General features: G+C 62.1%; 1 pseudogene; it reads left to right on the forward strand.

Moving 5' to 3' along the window:
• The first annotated feature begins 1,960 nt into the window (after nucleotides 1–1,960).
• LOC123359607 lies at nucleotides 1,961–15,490 on the forward strand (annotated as a pseudogene).

Here is a 15,490-nt window from a genome sequence, read left to right on the forward strand (position 1 = left end):
TAGCCGGGGGGGTTGTACACTGTGTGTGTGTGTTGCACAGCTGGGGGATGTGTGTATGTGTGTGTGTTGCATAGCCGGGGGGGTTGCACACTGTGTGTGTGTGTGTGTGTGTGTGTGTTGCACAGCCAGGGGGATTGCACACTGTGTGTGTGTGTTGCACAGCTGGGGGATGTGTGTATGTGTGTGTGTTGCATAGCCGGGGGGGTTGCACACTGTGTGTGTGTGTGTGTGTGTGTGTGTGTGTTGCACAGCCAGGGGGATTGCACACTGTGTGTGTGTGTGTGTGTGTGTGTTGCACACCGGGAGGGGGGTTGCACACTGTGTGTGTTGCACAGCCGGGGGGTTGCACACTGTGTGTGTGTGTTGCACAGCTGGGGGATGTGTGTATGTGTGTTGCATAGCCAGGGGGGTTGCACACTGTGTGTGTGTGTTGCACACCTGGGGGGGTTGCACACTGTGTGTGTGTGTGTTGCACACCTGGGGGGTTGCACACTGTGTGTGTGTGTGTTGCACAGCCGGGGGGTTGCACACTGTGTGTGTGTTGCACAGCCGGGGGGTTGCACACTGTGTGTGTGTGTTGCACAGCTGAGGGATGTGTGTCTGTGTGTGTGTTGCATAGCCGGGGGGGTTGCACACTGTATGTGTGTGTGTGTGTGTTGCACAGCCGGGGGGGTTGCACACTGTGTGTGTGTGTTGCACAGCTGGGGGATGTGTGTATGTGTGTGTCAAGCATAGCCGGGGGGGGTTGCACACTGTGTGTGTGTGTGTGTGTGTGTGTGTGTGTTGCACAGCCAGGGGGGTTGCACACTGTGTGTGTGTGTGTGTGTGTTGCACACACGGAGGGGGGTGGCACCCTGTGTGTGTTGCACAGCCGGGGGGTTGCACACTGTGTGTGTGTGTCGCACAGCTGGGGGATGTGTGTATGTGTGTGTTGCATAGCCAGGGGGGTTGCACACTGTGTGTGTGTGTTGCACACCTGGGGGGTTGCACACTGTGTGTGTGTGTGTGTTGCACACCCGGGGGTTGCACACTGTGTGTGTGTTGCACAGCCGGGGGGTTGCACACTGTGTGTGTGTGTTGCACAGCTGAGGGATATGTGTCTGTGTGTGTGTTGCATAGCCGGGGGGGGTTGCACACTGTATGTGTGTGTGTGTGTGTTGCACAGCCGGGGGGGTTGCACACTCTGTGTGTACTTGCAGATTTCCTGCATTCATTATTTTCTGCCCTGCCCCCCCCAGCCCCGCCCGCTACGCAGGGCCGCCCGGGGGGGGGCAAAGGGGGCAATTTGCCCCGGGCTCTGCAGGGGCCCCTAAGAGAAGAGCGGAGGCTCCCGCCTCCGCCCCTCTCTTGGAACCTCAGCGCATCAAGCGCCGTGTCTCCGGCCGAGCCCCTGAGCCCCGCCCCGATCCGAGCCGCGTGGTGAGGGGGCGGGGCTGGGAGCTCCAACGGGGCCTGAGCCCCGCCCCGCTCAGAGCGGCGTGGGGAGGGGGCGGGGCAGCTGCCTCCGCTCGGCGTGGAGCTCACAGCCCCGCCCCCTCACCACGCGGCTCTGAGCGGGACGGAGCTCAGGCCCCGCCGGAGACGCGCTCGGGTAAGGGGGGGGGAAGCGGGACCCGGGGCCGGGGATAAGAGGCCGGGGGGGGGAAGCGGGACCCGGGGCCAGGGGGGGAGGAAGCGGGACCCGCCGCCGCCACAGCGCAGCCCGGTCTTGGGCGGCGGGGGGCCCCTTCTGTTCCGGGACCCGCCGCCGAAGTGCCCCGAAGGCCCGTGGCGGGGACCCCCCCGCCACCGAATTACTGCCGAAGACCGGGCTGCGCTTCGGCGGCGGGTCCCGCTTCGGCGGTAATTCGGCGGTGGGAGGCTCCCGCCGCGGGTCTTTGGGGCACTTTGGCGGCGGGTCCCAGAACGGAAGGGCCCCCCGCCGCCGAAGACCCCGGGCCCCCGGAATCCTCTGGGCGGCCCTGGCCGGGTCTTCGTCCTCCCCTACATCCAGCAGATCCAGAGGTGAGTCTCCGAAACCCCCCTCCACAGAGAGCCCCTAGGTCAGGGCTCCCTGGCTCGTCCCTGCACTCCCCAAGTCTGTAGGAGATCCCCCATCACCCCGCTGGGGCAGGGGTCAGAGCTCGGGAGGGATCAGCATGTGGGGGTGGGGATACCAGGCTGGATGTGTGCATGGGGGGTCCCCTCTCCTGACCCCCCTGCTTTCCCCACAGGATCTCCTTGAACACGCTGACCCTGAACGTGAAAAGCGAGAAGGTTTATACCCGGCACGGGGTCCCCATCTCTGTCACCGGCATCGCCAAGGTAACCGGTGCCCCCTGACTCCGAGGTCACCGCGGAAACCCCAGGGAGGAGGGAACAGGGTCGGGATCACCTAGGAAACCAGCCAGCTACCATGGTCCCCCCAATGGTACCTGCCACTGGCACCACTCACCCCCATATTTCCCCCAGTGGTACCTGCCCAGCCTGGTTCATCCTCCCCATTTCCCCATTGGTACCTGCCCAGCCTGGCTCGTACCCCCCCATTTCCCCAATGGTACCTGCCCAATGATGCTCTGGGACCACAGGGCCAGATCCCCCTTGACCACCATGGATACGGTCTCTGGGCAACTGTTGTTGGGGTGCAGGCAATAGCCTCTTCTTCTTAAAGGGGAAGGCGCCCCACTCCCGGAGCATCCCTAGGATTCGCAGAGAGGGCTGTCGGGGGCGGGCACAGGGCTCCATTCCTCCCTCCCCTCATGGCCTCGCTCCGGCAGGTGAAGATCCAGGGCCAGAACAAGGAGATGCTGGCGGCCGCCTGCCAGATTTTCTCGGCAAGTTGGAGAGCGAGATCACCCACATCGCGCTGGAGACGCTGGAGGGGCATCAGCGGGCCATCATGGCCCTCATGACTGTGGAGGTGGGGGGGCTGGCAGCTGGGGGGGAGTCAGCCTCCTGCTGGGGGGGGTCAGACCTGCTGTGTGTGTGTGTGTGTGTGTGTGTGTGTGTGTGTGAGCGGCCCCTGCTGGGGGGGTCAGACCTGCTGTCACGGAGTGTGGGGAGTCCGGCCCTGCACCCCTCTTCCTGAACTCATGGTGACTCTCAGCCAGCCAGTAAAACAGAAGGTTTATTGAACAACAGGAACACAGGATACAGCCCAGCTTGTGTTCAGAGCCAGGACCCCTCAATCTGGCCTATCTGGGGGGTTCAGGGTGCTTGGATCCCAGCCTAGGATCCCCTGAAAACCCACCACCCAGCTCCCAAACCGAAGACTGACCTCACTCCACCCTTCTCTTTGTCTAGCCCCAGCCAGAGGTGACGACCTCCCCTCCCCCAGGCCAGGCTCATGTTACAGCTGCAGACCTGGCTCTCACCTACCAACCACACAGACAGTCCCTACTCCATCACACCTCTCCCCCCTCCGAGACTGAACTGAGCGGGGTCACTTTGCCCAGTGACCCGGGGAAGTTCGGGGCCCCCTCTCCGGGACAGCGCATCCGCTATCAGGTTGGCACTTCCCTTCACGTGGACCACGTCCATGTCATAGTCCTGCAGGAGCAGGCTCCACCTCAGGAGCTTGGCGTTGGCTCCTTTCATCTGGTGCAGCCAGGTCAGGGGAGAGTGGTTGGTGTACACGGTGAAGTGGCGCCCAAAGAGATAGGGCTCCAGTTTCTTCAGGGCCCACACCATGGCCAGGCATTCCTTCTCGATGGCCGCGTAGCTCTGCTCCCGGGGTAGCAACTTCTTGCTCAGGTACACGATGGAGTGTCTCTCCCCCTTTTCATCCTCCTGCATTAACACAGCCCCCAGGCCCGTGTCTGAGGCGTCGGTAAACACCATAAAGGGCTTGTCAAAGTTTGGGTTTGCCAGAACTGGGCCTTTGAGCAGAGCCTCCTTCAGTGCCTGGAGAGCCTCCTGGCACTGCTCGGTCCAGACCACCTTGTCTGGCTTGCCCTTCTTGCACAGCTCAGTGATGGGGGCGGCTATGGCACTAAAGTGGGGCACGAACCTTCGATAATACCCCGCCATCCCGATAAAGGCCTGGACCTGCTTTTTGGTCTGGGGAGCGGGCCAGTCTCTGATCGCCTCCACCTTGGCTGGTTCCGGCTTTAGGCAGCCGCTCCCCACCCGATGGCCCAGGTAAGATACTTCAGCCATCCCCACCTTGCACTTCTCAACCTTTACGGTTAACCCCGCCTCCCGGAGTCGGTCCAGCACTTGTCTAACCTGGAACACGTGATCCTCCCAGGTCTGGCTGAAGACGCAGATGTCATCAATATACGCCACAGCAAAACTCTCCATCCCCCTCAGTAGCTGATCCACCAGGCGTTGGAAGGTGGCCGGCGCCCCCTTGAGGCCGAAGGGCAGGGTCAGAAACTCGTAGAGCCCCAGGGGGGTGATGAAGGCCAATTTCAGCCTGGCATCTGCATCCAGCGGCACTTGCCAGTAGCCCTTGGTAAGATCCATGGTGGTGAGGTACCAAGCGCCTCCCAGCTTGTCTAGGAGCTCGTCAGGCCTTGGCATGGGGTAGGCATCAGATACGGTGATGGCATTGAGCTTTCGATAGTCCACGCAGAACCGGATCGACCCGTCCTTCTTGGGGACCAGCACCACTGGGGAGGCCCAGGGGCTGGCGGACGGCTGGATCACCCCTAAAGCCAGCATGTCCCTGACCTCCCTTTCCAGGTCCTGGGCAGTCTTCCCGGTAACCCGAAAAGGGGAGCATCTGTGACGGAGCGATTCTGGCGGGACCCAACTGAGAGTGCCAAATCAGGACCAATTGCTTAAACTGGGCAGCCACAGCCCTAGGCTGGGGTTTTTCCACCTCTAAGGCAAACCAAACCAGCCAGACAAAAAGGACTTTGGTCTCACCCCACTGGCTAACCACAAGTCACACAAGCAATTTCCTTAGACACTCCAGTCTCCCAGCATCACCACCAGTGCACTCGTCCTGGGGATGAATGGTTATGAACACCAACACCCCAATAAAAGAAAAAGGTTCCCTCGATCCCAAAGGACCAAGCCCCAGACCCAGGTCAATATACACATCAGATCTTACCCACAAATCACGCTGTTGCCAATCCTTTAGAATCTAAAATCTAAAGGTTTATTTACAAAGGGAAAAAGGTAGAGAAGAGAGGTAGAATTGGTTAAATGGAATCAATTACATACAGTAATGGCAAAGTTCTTAGTTCAGGCTTGCAGCAGTGCTGGAGTAAACTGCAGGTTCAGATTAAGTCTCTGGAATACATCCCCCACTGGGATGGGTCCTCAGTCCCTGGTGTAGAGCTTCAGTTTGTAGCGAAGTTCCTCCAGAGGTCAGAAGCAGGATTGAAGACAAGATGGAGATGATGCATCAGCCTTATATAGACTTTTCCAGGTGTAAGAATCCCTTTGTCCTCACGGTGGAAACTTACAGCAAAAAATGGAGTTTGCAGTCACATGGACAAGTTTCTGCATACTTTGCTGAGTCACAAGGCGTGTCTGCCTTCTCTCCATGGGTCAATTGTGTAGCTGATGGCCCTTTAATGGGCCATCAAGCCAGCTATGCAGGGCTAACATCAGCTTTGTCTGGGACACTTCCCAGAGGCAGAGCATAATACAAAATACAGACAGTATAGAGCCAATACTTATACTTAAACTACAAAATGATACACAGACATACAGACAGCATAATCATAACCAGCAACCCAGAACCTGGTCTTAGACACCTTATATGACCCCCTTTACTTAGGATTTGGTGCCACCACAGGACCTTGGTTGCAACCCATGTTCTATATGGTTCCCATTTATATCAATAACGTCACAGCATCGTATCGGGGTGTGTGACCCAGTCTCCACCCGGTGGACAGTAAAATTAGTGCGCCCAGGCTGGTTGGAAAACAACTGTCAGTACAGTTGCAGCACCCCTCTGATCTCAGCATGCTGGGCCGGGGTCAGCTGATCAGAGAGGGGAATCGCCTCCAGGGGGGAACCAGCCTTTGTCCCTGGGAATAGATCCACTAGAGGGTTATCCCCCAGCTCCTCCCAGTGCCCACACACGGCCAACACCATATTCCCCCGGTCATAATATGGCTTCATCATATTCACATGCTACACCCGGCGGTGATGAGCCCGGTTCGACAGCTCCACCACATAGTTTACCTCATTTAGTTGCTTGACAACCTTGAAGGGCCCTTCCCAGGCAGCCTGGAGTTTGTTTTTCCTCACGGGGATGAGAACCATCACTTGGTCCCCGGTGGCGAAGGCGCGGGCCCGCGCCTTGCGGTCGTACCAGACCTTCTGCTTCCTCTGGGCTCGGTCCAGATTCTCCCTGGCCAGGCCCATGAGCTCGGTGAGCCTTTCCCGGAAGGTCAGGACATACTCTACCACCGACTCTCCATCAGGAGCGGCCTTCCCCTCCCATTCGTCTCTCATCAGGTCCAGGGGCCCCCTTACCCGCCTTCCATACAACAGTTCGAAAGGCGAGAACCCCGTAGATTCCTGGGGTACCTCCCTGTATGCAAACAGCAGGTGAGGTAAGTACTTGTCCCAGTCCTGTGGGTGCTGGTGCATGAATGTTTTTAGCATCATCTTTAGCGTCCCGTTGAACCTCTCCACCAGCCCGTTGGTCTGGGGGTGGTATGCTGAGGCCCAGCTGGGTTGGACCCCACATTTCTCCCACAGGGACTGGAGCAGCTTCGACATGAAGTTGGACCCCTGGTCCGTTAAGACTTCCTGGGGGAACCCCACCCGGCTGAAAATGGTCAGCAGCGCATCTGCCACGGTGTCTGCTTCGGTAGAGGACAAGGCCACCGCCTCGGGGTATCGAGTGGCGAAATCTACCACCACCAAGATGTATTTCTTTCCTGACCGGGTCGCCTTGCTGAGAGGTCCCACCATGTCCATGGCCACCTTCTGGAAAGGCTCTTCTATGATGGGCAAAGGCCTCAGAGCTGCTTTCCCCTTGTCCCGGGCCTTCCCCACCCACTGGCAGGGGTCACAGGATTGGCAGTACTGTCGGACATGGGTAAAGACCCCAGGCCAGTAAAAGTTCTGAAGCAGCCTCTGCCTGGTGCGCCGGATTCCCTGGTGCCCGGCGAGGGGGATGTCATGGGCCAGGTACAGGAGCTTGTGGCGAAACTTCTGGGGAACCACCAGCTGCCTCCTAATCCCCCATGACTCCACTTCCCCGGGGGGAGCCCATTCTCGGTACAGGAACCCCTTCTCCCACAGGAACCTCTCCTTGCAACCTCTCCTCATGGTCTGTGCTGCATTGAGGTCAGCCCGGTCCCTGGGCTTCTGCAAGGAGGGATCCTTCTGCACCTCGGCCTGGAACTCAGCAGCTGGGACAGGGATGGGGATCTGCTCTCTCTCACCGGCTGGGTCTGAGGCCGCAGCCTCTCCGGGCCATGTCTCTGGGCGTTCCTTTCCCACCCAGTTAGGGTCTTGCGCCTCGGCCAGAGTACTTTCCCCGTTGTCAGGGTGCAGTGCCCTGCGCCGACTCTGACTACGGGTCACGATTAGCGTACCCCGGGCATTGCCTGGCCAGGCCTCGAGATCCCCCCCCATTAGCACCTCTGTGGGCAAATTGGGGTGTACCCCTACATCCTTGGGGCCCTCCTTGACCCCCCACTTCAGGTGCACCCTCGCCACGGGCACCTTGAATGGGGTCCCACTCACGCCCATCAGGGTCAGGTAGGTATCAGGCACCATCCGATTTAGGCCCACCACCTCGGGCCGGGCCAGCGTCACCTCTGCGCCTGTGTCCCAGTACCCAGTGACCTTCCTCCCATCCACCTCCAGGGAAACCAGGCACTGGTTCCGGAGGGGCAGCCCCGTGGCCACTCTGTAGCAGAACCTTGTGTCCGGAGCATCCAGCCCCCCAGAGGTGCTGACCTGGGGCCCTCCTCCCTCCTTCCCAGGTGGGACGCTGCCAGCCCCCCTCTCTTGGGCATGTTGCCCCTCCTCCGATTGGGTCTTTACCCAGTCAACCCTCTGAGGGTTGGGTCTGCTCGGTCTGTCTCTGAACTTGGGGCATTGGGCCTGTATGTGGCCTTGCTGGCCACAGTGGAAGCAGCCCATGTCTCATGGGTCCCCTCGAGTGGGTCGGGTGGACCTGATGCTGGACGTTCCCCTTTTGTGGGGGTTCTCCATAGGGCCCCGCTGGGAGGTCCCATGGTGACTCTCTCTCTGCGTTGAGGCAGGCCTGTTCCCTCGAGACTCCTCCCTGCCATCCCCTGCCCGACTGTCCACATATTGGTCGGCCAGCCGGCCTGCTTGCTGCGGGTTCTCCGGCTTCTGGTCCATCAACCACCGCTTCAGGTCCAACGGGCACTGCTCATACAGGTGCTCCAGTACGAATAGGTCAAGCAGGTCCTCTCTAGTTTGGGCCCCAGCTGTCCACTTGCGGGCGTACCCCTGCGCCCGGTTGACCAGTTGTAGGTATGTGACCTCCCGGGTCTTATGTTGACTTCGGAACCTCTTCCGGTACATCTCCGGGGTCAGCCCAAACTCGCGGAGCAGGGCCTCTTTGAACAGGTTGTAGTCCCCCGCCTCCGGCCCTTTCATTCGGCTGTACACCTCCACGGCGGTGGAGTCCAGTAAGGGGGTGAGGCACTGGATCCTGTCTGCAGGGTCAACCTTGTGCAGCTCGCAGGCGTTCTCAAAGGCTGTCAGGAAGGTGTCTATGTCCTCCCCGTCCTTACGCGGGGCCAGGAAGTTCTTATCGAAGCTCTTTGTAGGCTTGGGCCCCCCTTCACTCACCGCAGCCGGGGCCTTACTGTTGCTCAGCTGGGCCATGGCCAGCTCATGTATGCGCTGCTGCTCCTTCTCCCTCTCCTCGTATTCGCGTTGCTTCTCCTTCTCCTCTCGCTCCTGCTGGCGCTGGGCCTCCTCGTGTTTATGCTGGTTCTGCTTCTCCTCCAGCTCACGCTGGCTTTGTCTCTCCTCAAATTTCCTCTGTTCCTTACGCTCCTCCAGCTCTCTCAGTTTTATCTCTCTCTCCAAGTCCAGCCGCCTGCGCTCCACGGAGGCTGAGCGTCGCCGGGCCGATCCCCGGCTGGGGGGTGGGCTTCGCCGGGCCGATCCCCTGCTGGCCGGGGGGGTCACGGTGCCCTCGGTAGCTGGGCTCCTCCTCCCCCTCCTCCTAGGCCTAGGGGTGGGAGGTCTCGGGGAGCCCTCAGCGGCCGGCTGACCACTCCCAGTGGGGACAGACACTGGTGCCTGCGCTGCATCTGCCCGGCTGCTTCCCTCAGAGACAGGGACCGGTTCATTCCTGCGATCTCTCTCCTCCAACCGGGCAATCAGCTGGGCCTTGGTGAGCTTTCCACAGTGCAGCCCCCTCTGCTTGCACTGCTCCACCAGGTCACACTTGCGCTGCGTGGCATACATCTTCCTGCTGGCCGCTCACAGGCCGGGGTGCTCGCTGCTCCCCACGGGTTCCAGGGGGACCCCTAGTGTGCCAGTCCTTCAGGTCACCACCTCTTTGCCAGGGTCGAGCTGCAGCCTCCTCCGCCCCGGGGATCGCTCGCTGTGATCCCCCGGGGGACCCTGTTACTGCAAAGTCCTTCTCTCTGGCCACACTCTGCTAGGTGTTAATCACCCTGCAATCGCCCCTTCGTTTTACTGCTCCCCAGTCACTTACTGCAGGAAGCGCCGTCCACGGGGTGCAGTCGATCCCACCGCTACCACCAGTTGTCACGGAGTGTGGGGGAGTCCGGCCCTGCACCCCTCTTCCTGAACTCACGGTGACTCTCAGCCAGCCAGTAAAACAGAAGGTTTATTGAACAACAGGAACACAGGATACAGCCCAGCTTGTGTTCAGAGCCAGGACCCCTCAATCTGGCCTATCTGGGGGGTTCAGGGTGCTTGGATCCCAGCCTAGGATCCCCTGAAAACCCACCACCCAGCGCCAAAACCGAAGACTGACCTCACTCCACCCTTCTCTTTGTCTAGCCCCAGCCAGAGGTGACGACCTCCCCTCCCCCAGGCCAGGCTCATGTTACAGCTGCATACCTGGCTCTCACCTACCAACCACACAGACAGTCCCTACTCCATCACACCTGCCCCCTGTGTGGGTGTCAGTGCCCCCTGCTGGGGGGTCAGACCTGCCCCCTGTGTGGGTGTCAGTGCCCCCTGCTGGGGGGTCAGACCTGCCCCTCCCCACTCCTGGTGTGTGTGTGTCAGTGCCCCCTGCTGGGAGAATCAGATCTGCCCCTCCCTCCCGGTGTGTGTGTGTCAGCACCTCCTGCTGGGAGAATCAGACCTGCCCCCTATGTGGGTGTCAGTGCCACCCGCTGGGGAGTCAGACCTGCCCCTCCCCCCTGGTGTGTGGGTGTCAGCGCCCCCTGCTGGGGGAATCAGACCTGTCCCCCCATGTGTCTGTCCCAGCCCTGCCGCCCTCCCAACTCACCCCTTGTCTCCCCGCCCCGGGCAGGAAATCTACAAGGATCGGAAGAAGTTCTCGGAGCAGGTTTTTAAAGTGGCCTCTTCAGACCTGGTCAACATGGGCATCAGCGTGGTGAGCTACACGCTCAAGGACATTCACGATGACCAGGTAAGGGAGAACGGCGTCCCCTAGAGGGGACAGGCCCTGTGTCCCGTTCCCAGCCCGGAGCCAGCCAGTCCCTGCCCTGCCCCAGGGCGGATGGGAGCTGGCGCCCCCTAGAGGGGACAGACCCCGTGTCCCGTTCCCAGCCCGGAGCCAGCCAGTCCCTGCCCTGCCCCAGGGCGGATGGGAGCCGGCGCCCCCTAGAGGGGACAGGCCCCGTGTCCTGTTCCCAGCCCGGAGCCAGCCAGTCCCTGCTCTGCCCCACCCCAGGTGGATGGGAGCTGGCGCCCCCTAGAGGGGACAGGCCCCATGTCCCGTTCCCAGGCCGGAGCCAGCCAGTCCCTGCCCTGCCCCAGGGCGGATGGGAGCCGGCACTTCCTAGAGGGGACAGGCCCCGTGTCCTGTTCCCAGCCCAGAGCCAGCCAGTCCCTGCTCTGCCCCGCCCCAGGCGGATGGGAGCTGGCGCCCCCTAGAGGGGACAGGCCCCATGTCCCGTTCCCAGGCCGGAGCCAGCCAGTCCCTGCTCTGCCCCAGGGCTGGATGGGAGCTGGCGCCCCCTAGAGGGGACAGGCCCCATGTCCCGTTCCCAGGCCGGAGCCAGCCAGTCCCTGCTCTGCCCCAGGGCTGGATGGGAGCTGGCGCCCCCTAGAGGGGACAGGCCCCATGTCCCGTTCCCAGCCCGGAGCCAGCCAGTCCCTGCCCTGCCCGAGAGTGGATGGGAGCCGGCGCCCCCTAGAGGGGAATGGTCTCCAGCCAGGCTGCGTGGCGTGACTGAGGTGTCTCTCTCTGTCCCGTTCTCCCCCTCCCCGCCACGGTGTTCCCCAGGATTATCTGCACTCGCTGGGGAAAGCCAGGACCGCCCAGGTGCAGAAAGACGCCCGGATGGGGGAAGCTGAGGCCAAGAGAGACGCCGGCATCAAGGTGAGAGCTGGACGTGAGTACAGGGGTCAGGGGGATTTCAGCTGGCTGGGTCCATGGGGGTCTGATCCAAGGGTGGGGATTCCGGCCTGCAGCTGTGACCCGGGGGCGGGGAGCACGGGCCAGCCAGCCCATGAGTCAGACTGGGCAGGGATTACCAGCCGGCCCGTGGGTCAGACTGGGCAGGGGATACCAGCCGGCCCGTGGCTCTGACGGGGGACAGGGGTTACCCGTGGATCTGACCCCCACACCCGCAGGAGGCCAAGGCGAAGCAGGAGAAGCTCTTTGCCCAGTACTTAAGCGAGATCGAGATGGCCAAGGCGCAGCGGTACTACGAGCTGAAGAAAGCCACCTACGACATCGAGGTGAACACCCGCAAGGCCGAGTCCGACCTGGCCTATCAGCTGCAGGTGAGACGGCCCTGGAGACAGGGGTAGGGGGATCAGGACCCCCCGATGCCAGCCCCCCGCCCAGGCACCATGGGACACTGTAGCCGGCAGGGCAGGCATGTCCATGTGATGGTGGCCAGAGATGGCCAACCCACAGCTGGTGACCTGTGACCCCGACTCCGATGCTGACCTTTGACCCCCTGCAACTTGACCCTGGACAGCCTGGCGGGTTGACCCTCTTGGCCTCCTTCCCTGCCCAAGGACTCCACCCTTTGCTCTCGGCATCTCTGGCCCCACACGTCTTCGCCACCCAGCGGCATCGGTTCTGGACCTGTGACCCCTTTGTCCAGGCTGACCCCTCCCCCACTTCACTGATGTCAGCTGTTGACCCTTGACCCCCTCCCCCATGGCCATGTTGACCCCGGCCCTAGCTTGGAGGCGTCAGCTCTTGGCTCATGACCTCTGGGTGGTGTTGACTTTTGATCCTTGTTGGGGTCAGTTCTTTATAATAATAATAATAAATAATAATAATCAACCCCCCAGTGTTGACCACAGACTGCCAACATTGACCTTTGACCTGCCTCAGTGGGGTCAGCCTTTGCCCCACTCACACACACCCCCAGTGGTGTCCCTCGATCCCTCACTGTTGCCGGTTCTTGACCTTTCACCCCTTGAATCCTCTCAATGGGGGGAGTCAAATCTTGACTTACAAATGCCAGCGGTGTTGACCCATGACCCCCTTGACATTGACCTCTGACCTCCCAGGGGGCGTTGGCTTGACATAAACCCCGGGTGTCCGTGGTGGCGACGCCCATTGGCGCAGCCAACGTTTGACCCCTCGCCCCGTGGTGTCAACTCCCGCTGCCTTGGCCCTGCTGACCCCCCCCCCCGGCGGTGCCCCCCGACCCCTCCCCGTGCAGGTGGCCAAGACCAAGCAGAAGATCAAGGAGCAGAAGATGCAGGTGCTGGTGGTGGAGCGGACGCAGCAGATCCAGCTGCAGGAGCAGGAAATCATCCGCAAGGAGTACGAGCTGGAGGCCACGGACAAGAAGCTGGCCGAGGCCGAGCGCTACCGGCTGGAGAAGCTGGCGGAGGCCCAGAGGTATCACCCCCCCCCCCGCCCATGCCGCCCTCCAGCCACCCCTGAGACCCAGCTGGGCCGAGCGCTTCCAGCCCGGACACTGCCCCACGACCCCTTCCCAGCCAGAGCTGCGGCCTCACCCCGGCGCCTCGTCTCCGATCCACCCCGGGGCTCCCTGCCAGCCTCAGCCAGCGTCCCCGCACACGGTGCCCCACCTCTGATCCCTATCCCCTCCCCCAATGCCCCCCAACACCCTGCCCCTCCCCCGCCCCTCCCCATCCAGTGCCCTGCTCCGATCCCCTCCTCAGCACCCTGCCCCTCACCTCCCCCATCCTCACCCCGGCGCCTCGTCTCCAATCCACCCCGGGGCTCCCTGCCAGCCTCAGCCAGCGTCCCCGCACACGGTGCCCCACCTCTGATCCCTATCCCCTCCCCCAATGCCCCCCAACACCCTGCCCCTCCCCCGCCCCTCCCCATCCAGTGCCCTGCTCCGATCCCCTCCTCAGCACCCTGCCCCTCACCTCCCCCATCCTGTGCCCCACACAACAAGCCTCATCCACCGCTCCTTCTCCTGAACCCCCTGCTCACCCCTCGGCACCCTCCTTCCCCACTCCCTGCCCCCGAAACCTCTGCTGCCAGCTCCTGCTCGCAGCCCCTCCGCTCAGCGTCCTCCCCCCTGCACCGGAGGCACTGACGCTGCCCCCCTGCTCCCTCCCCAGGTGCCAGCTCATCATGCAGGCGGAGGCTGAAGCAGAGTCCCTGAAGGTGAGTCTGGCGCTCGCCCCTCCCAGCCTTGTGATGGGAATGGGACCCAGGCATCCGGGATGGCAGCGTGGGGCTCTCACCCCTAGGGGGGCTGGAAGCCGGGATGGGACCCAGGTGTCCGGGACGGCAGCATGGGGCTCTCACCCCTAGGGGGGCTGGAAGCCGGGATGGGACCCAGGTGTCCGGGACGGCAGCGTGGGGCTCTCACCCCTAGGGGGGCTGGAGACCAGGATGAGACCCAGGCATCCGGAATGGCAACGTGGGGCTCTCACCCCTAGGGGGGCTGGAGACCAGGATGGAACCCAGGCGTCCGGGACGGCAGCATGGGGCTCTCATCCCTAGGGTGGCTGGAGGCCGGGATGGGACCCAGGCGTCCAGGACGGGAGTGGTGGGCGGGGTGCTATCCACCCCCGGCGCTGATCACGCCCCCCTCCCCTCCCATGCAGGTGAAGGGGGAGGCGCAGGCGTTCGCCATTGAGGCCAAGGCGCGGGCAGACGCCGAGCAGATGGCCAAGAAGGCGGAGGCGTTACGGCAGTACCAGGACGCCGCCATGGTGGACATGCTGCTGGAGAAGCTGCCCCAGGTGAGGCCAGGGCCAGGGGAGGGCAGGATCAGCTCCCTGGGAGACCCTACAATAACAAAGCAGCCTAGCCCAAGCCCTCCCGAGAGTCCCTGCAAAAACAACCCGCCCAGCCCTTGTGGAAAGCCTTAGCAAAGTGGCTCACCGCCAGCGTTTAAGGTAGACCCTACAATAACAAGCCCCAGCCCTTCCAGGAGACACTACAATAACACCCCAGCCTGCTTGGCCCCCAGCTCCACAATAACAAATCAGAGTGCACGGCCCCCAGCCCATATGGGAGGCCCCGTGATGAGAACCCAGCTCACCCCCCAGCACTTAAGGGAGACCCTACAATAATGGAGCGGCGTGGTGCCCCTCCCCCCAGGTGGCGGAGGAGATCAGCAAGCCGCTGAGCTCGGTGAAGAAGATCACCATGGTGTCGAGCGGCAACGAGGGCGTCGGCGCCGCCAAGATGACGGGGGAAGTACTGGAAATCATGAGCAAACTCCCTGACACTGTGGAGAAACTCACGGGCATCAGCATCTCCCAGGTACCCGCGCCAGGATGCCTGGGTTCTATCCGAGGGAAGGGGAGTGGGGAGAGGAGCCAGGACTCCTAGGTTCTCTCCTGAGCTCTAGGAGGGGAGTGTGGCCTAGTGGTTAGAGCGGGGGCTGGGAGCCAGGACTCCTGGGTTCTATCCCTGGCTCTGGGAGGGGAGTGGGCTCTGGGGGTGGGGCTAGGAGCCAGGACTCCTGGGTTCTATACCTGGCTCTGGGAGGGGAGTGGGGTCCAGTGGTTGGGGGGGGAAGGGGAGGACTGGGAGCCAAGACTCCTGGGTTCTCTCCCCAGGGCTGGGAGGGGAGTGGGGCCTGGGGGTTAGAGCAGCGGGGGCTGGGAGCCAGGACTCCTGAGTTCTATCCCTGGCTCTGGGAGGGGAGTGGGGTCTGGGGGTGTGAGCCAGGACTCCTGGGTTTTCTCCCTGGCTCTGGGAGGGGAGTGGGGTCCAGTGGTTGTGAGGGAGGGGAGGACTGGGAGCCAGGACTCCTGGGTTCTCTCCCTGACTCCCTTCCCCCATTGCCAGGGGGTCCAGAGGAGTTCGTGACTCTGTTCTGCTATCAGGGTTCCTGGGAGCGACACGCTGACACTGCTCCCCCTGTCGGTTTTGCCTCCTGCTCACAGATGACTCAGAAGAAGCCAGGGCGAATGTCCTAGTCGCTGGAAGTCAGGGGGGCTCTGCCCTGAGCTGTGCATGTCCCTGAACCCCTCC

This window comes from Mauremys mutica, unplaced genomic scaffold, assembly GCF_020497125.1.
Source record: "Mauremys mutica isolate MM-2020 ecotype Southern unplaced genomic scaffold, ASM2049712v1 Super-Scaffold_100129, whole genome shotgun sequence".
Taxonomy (NCBI): Eukaryota; Metazoa; Chordata; order Testudines; family Geoemydidae; genus Mauremys; species Mauremys mutica.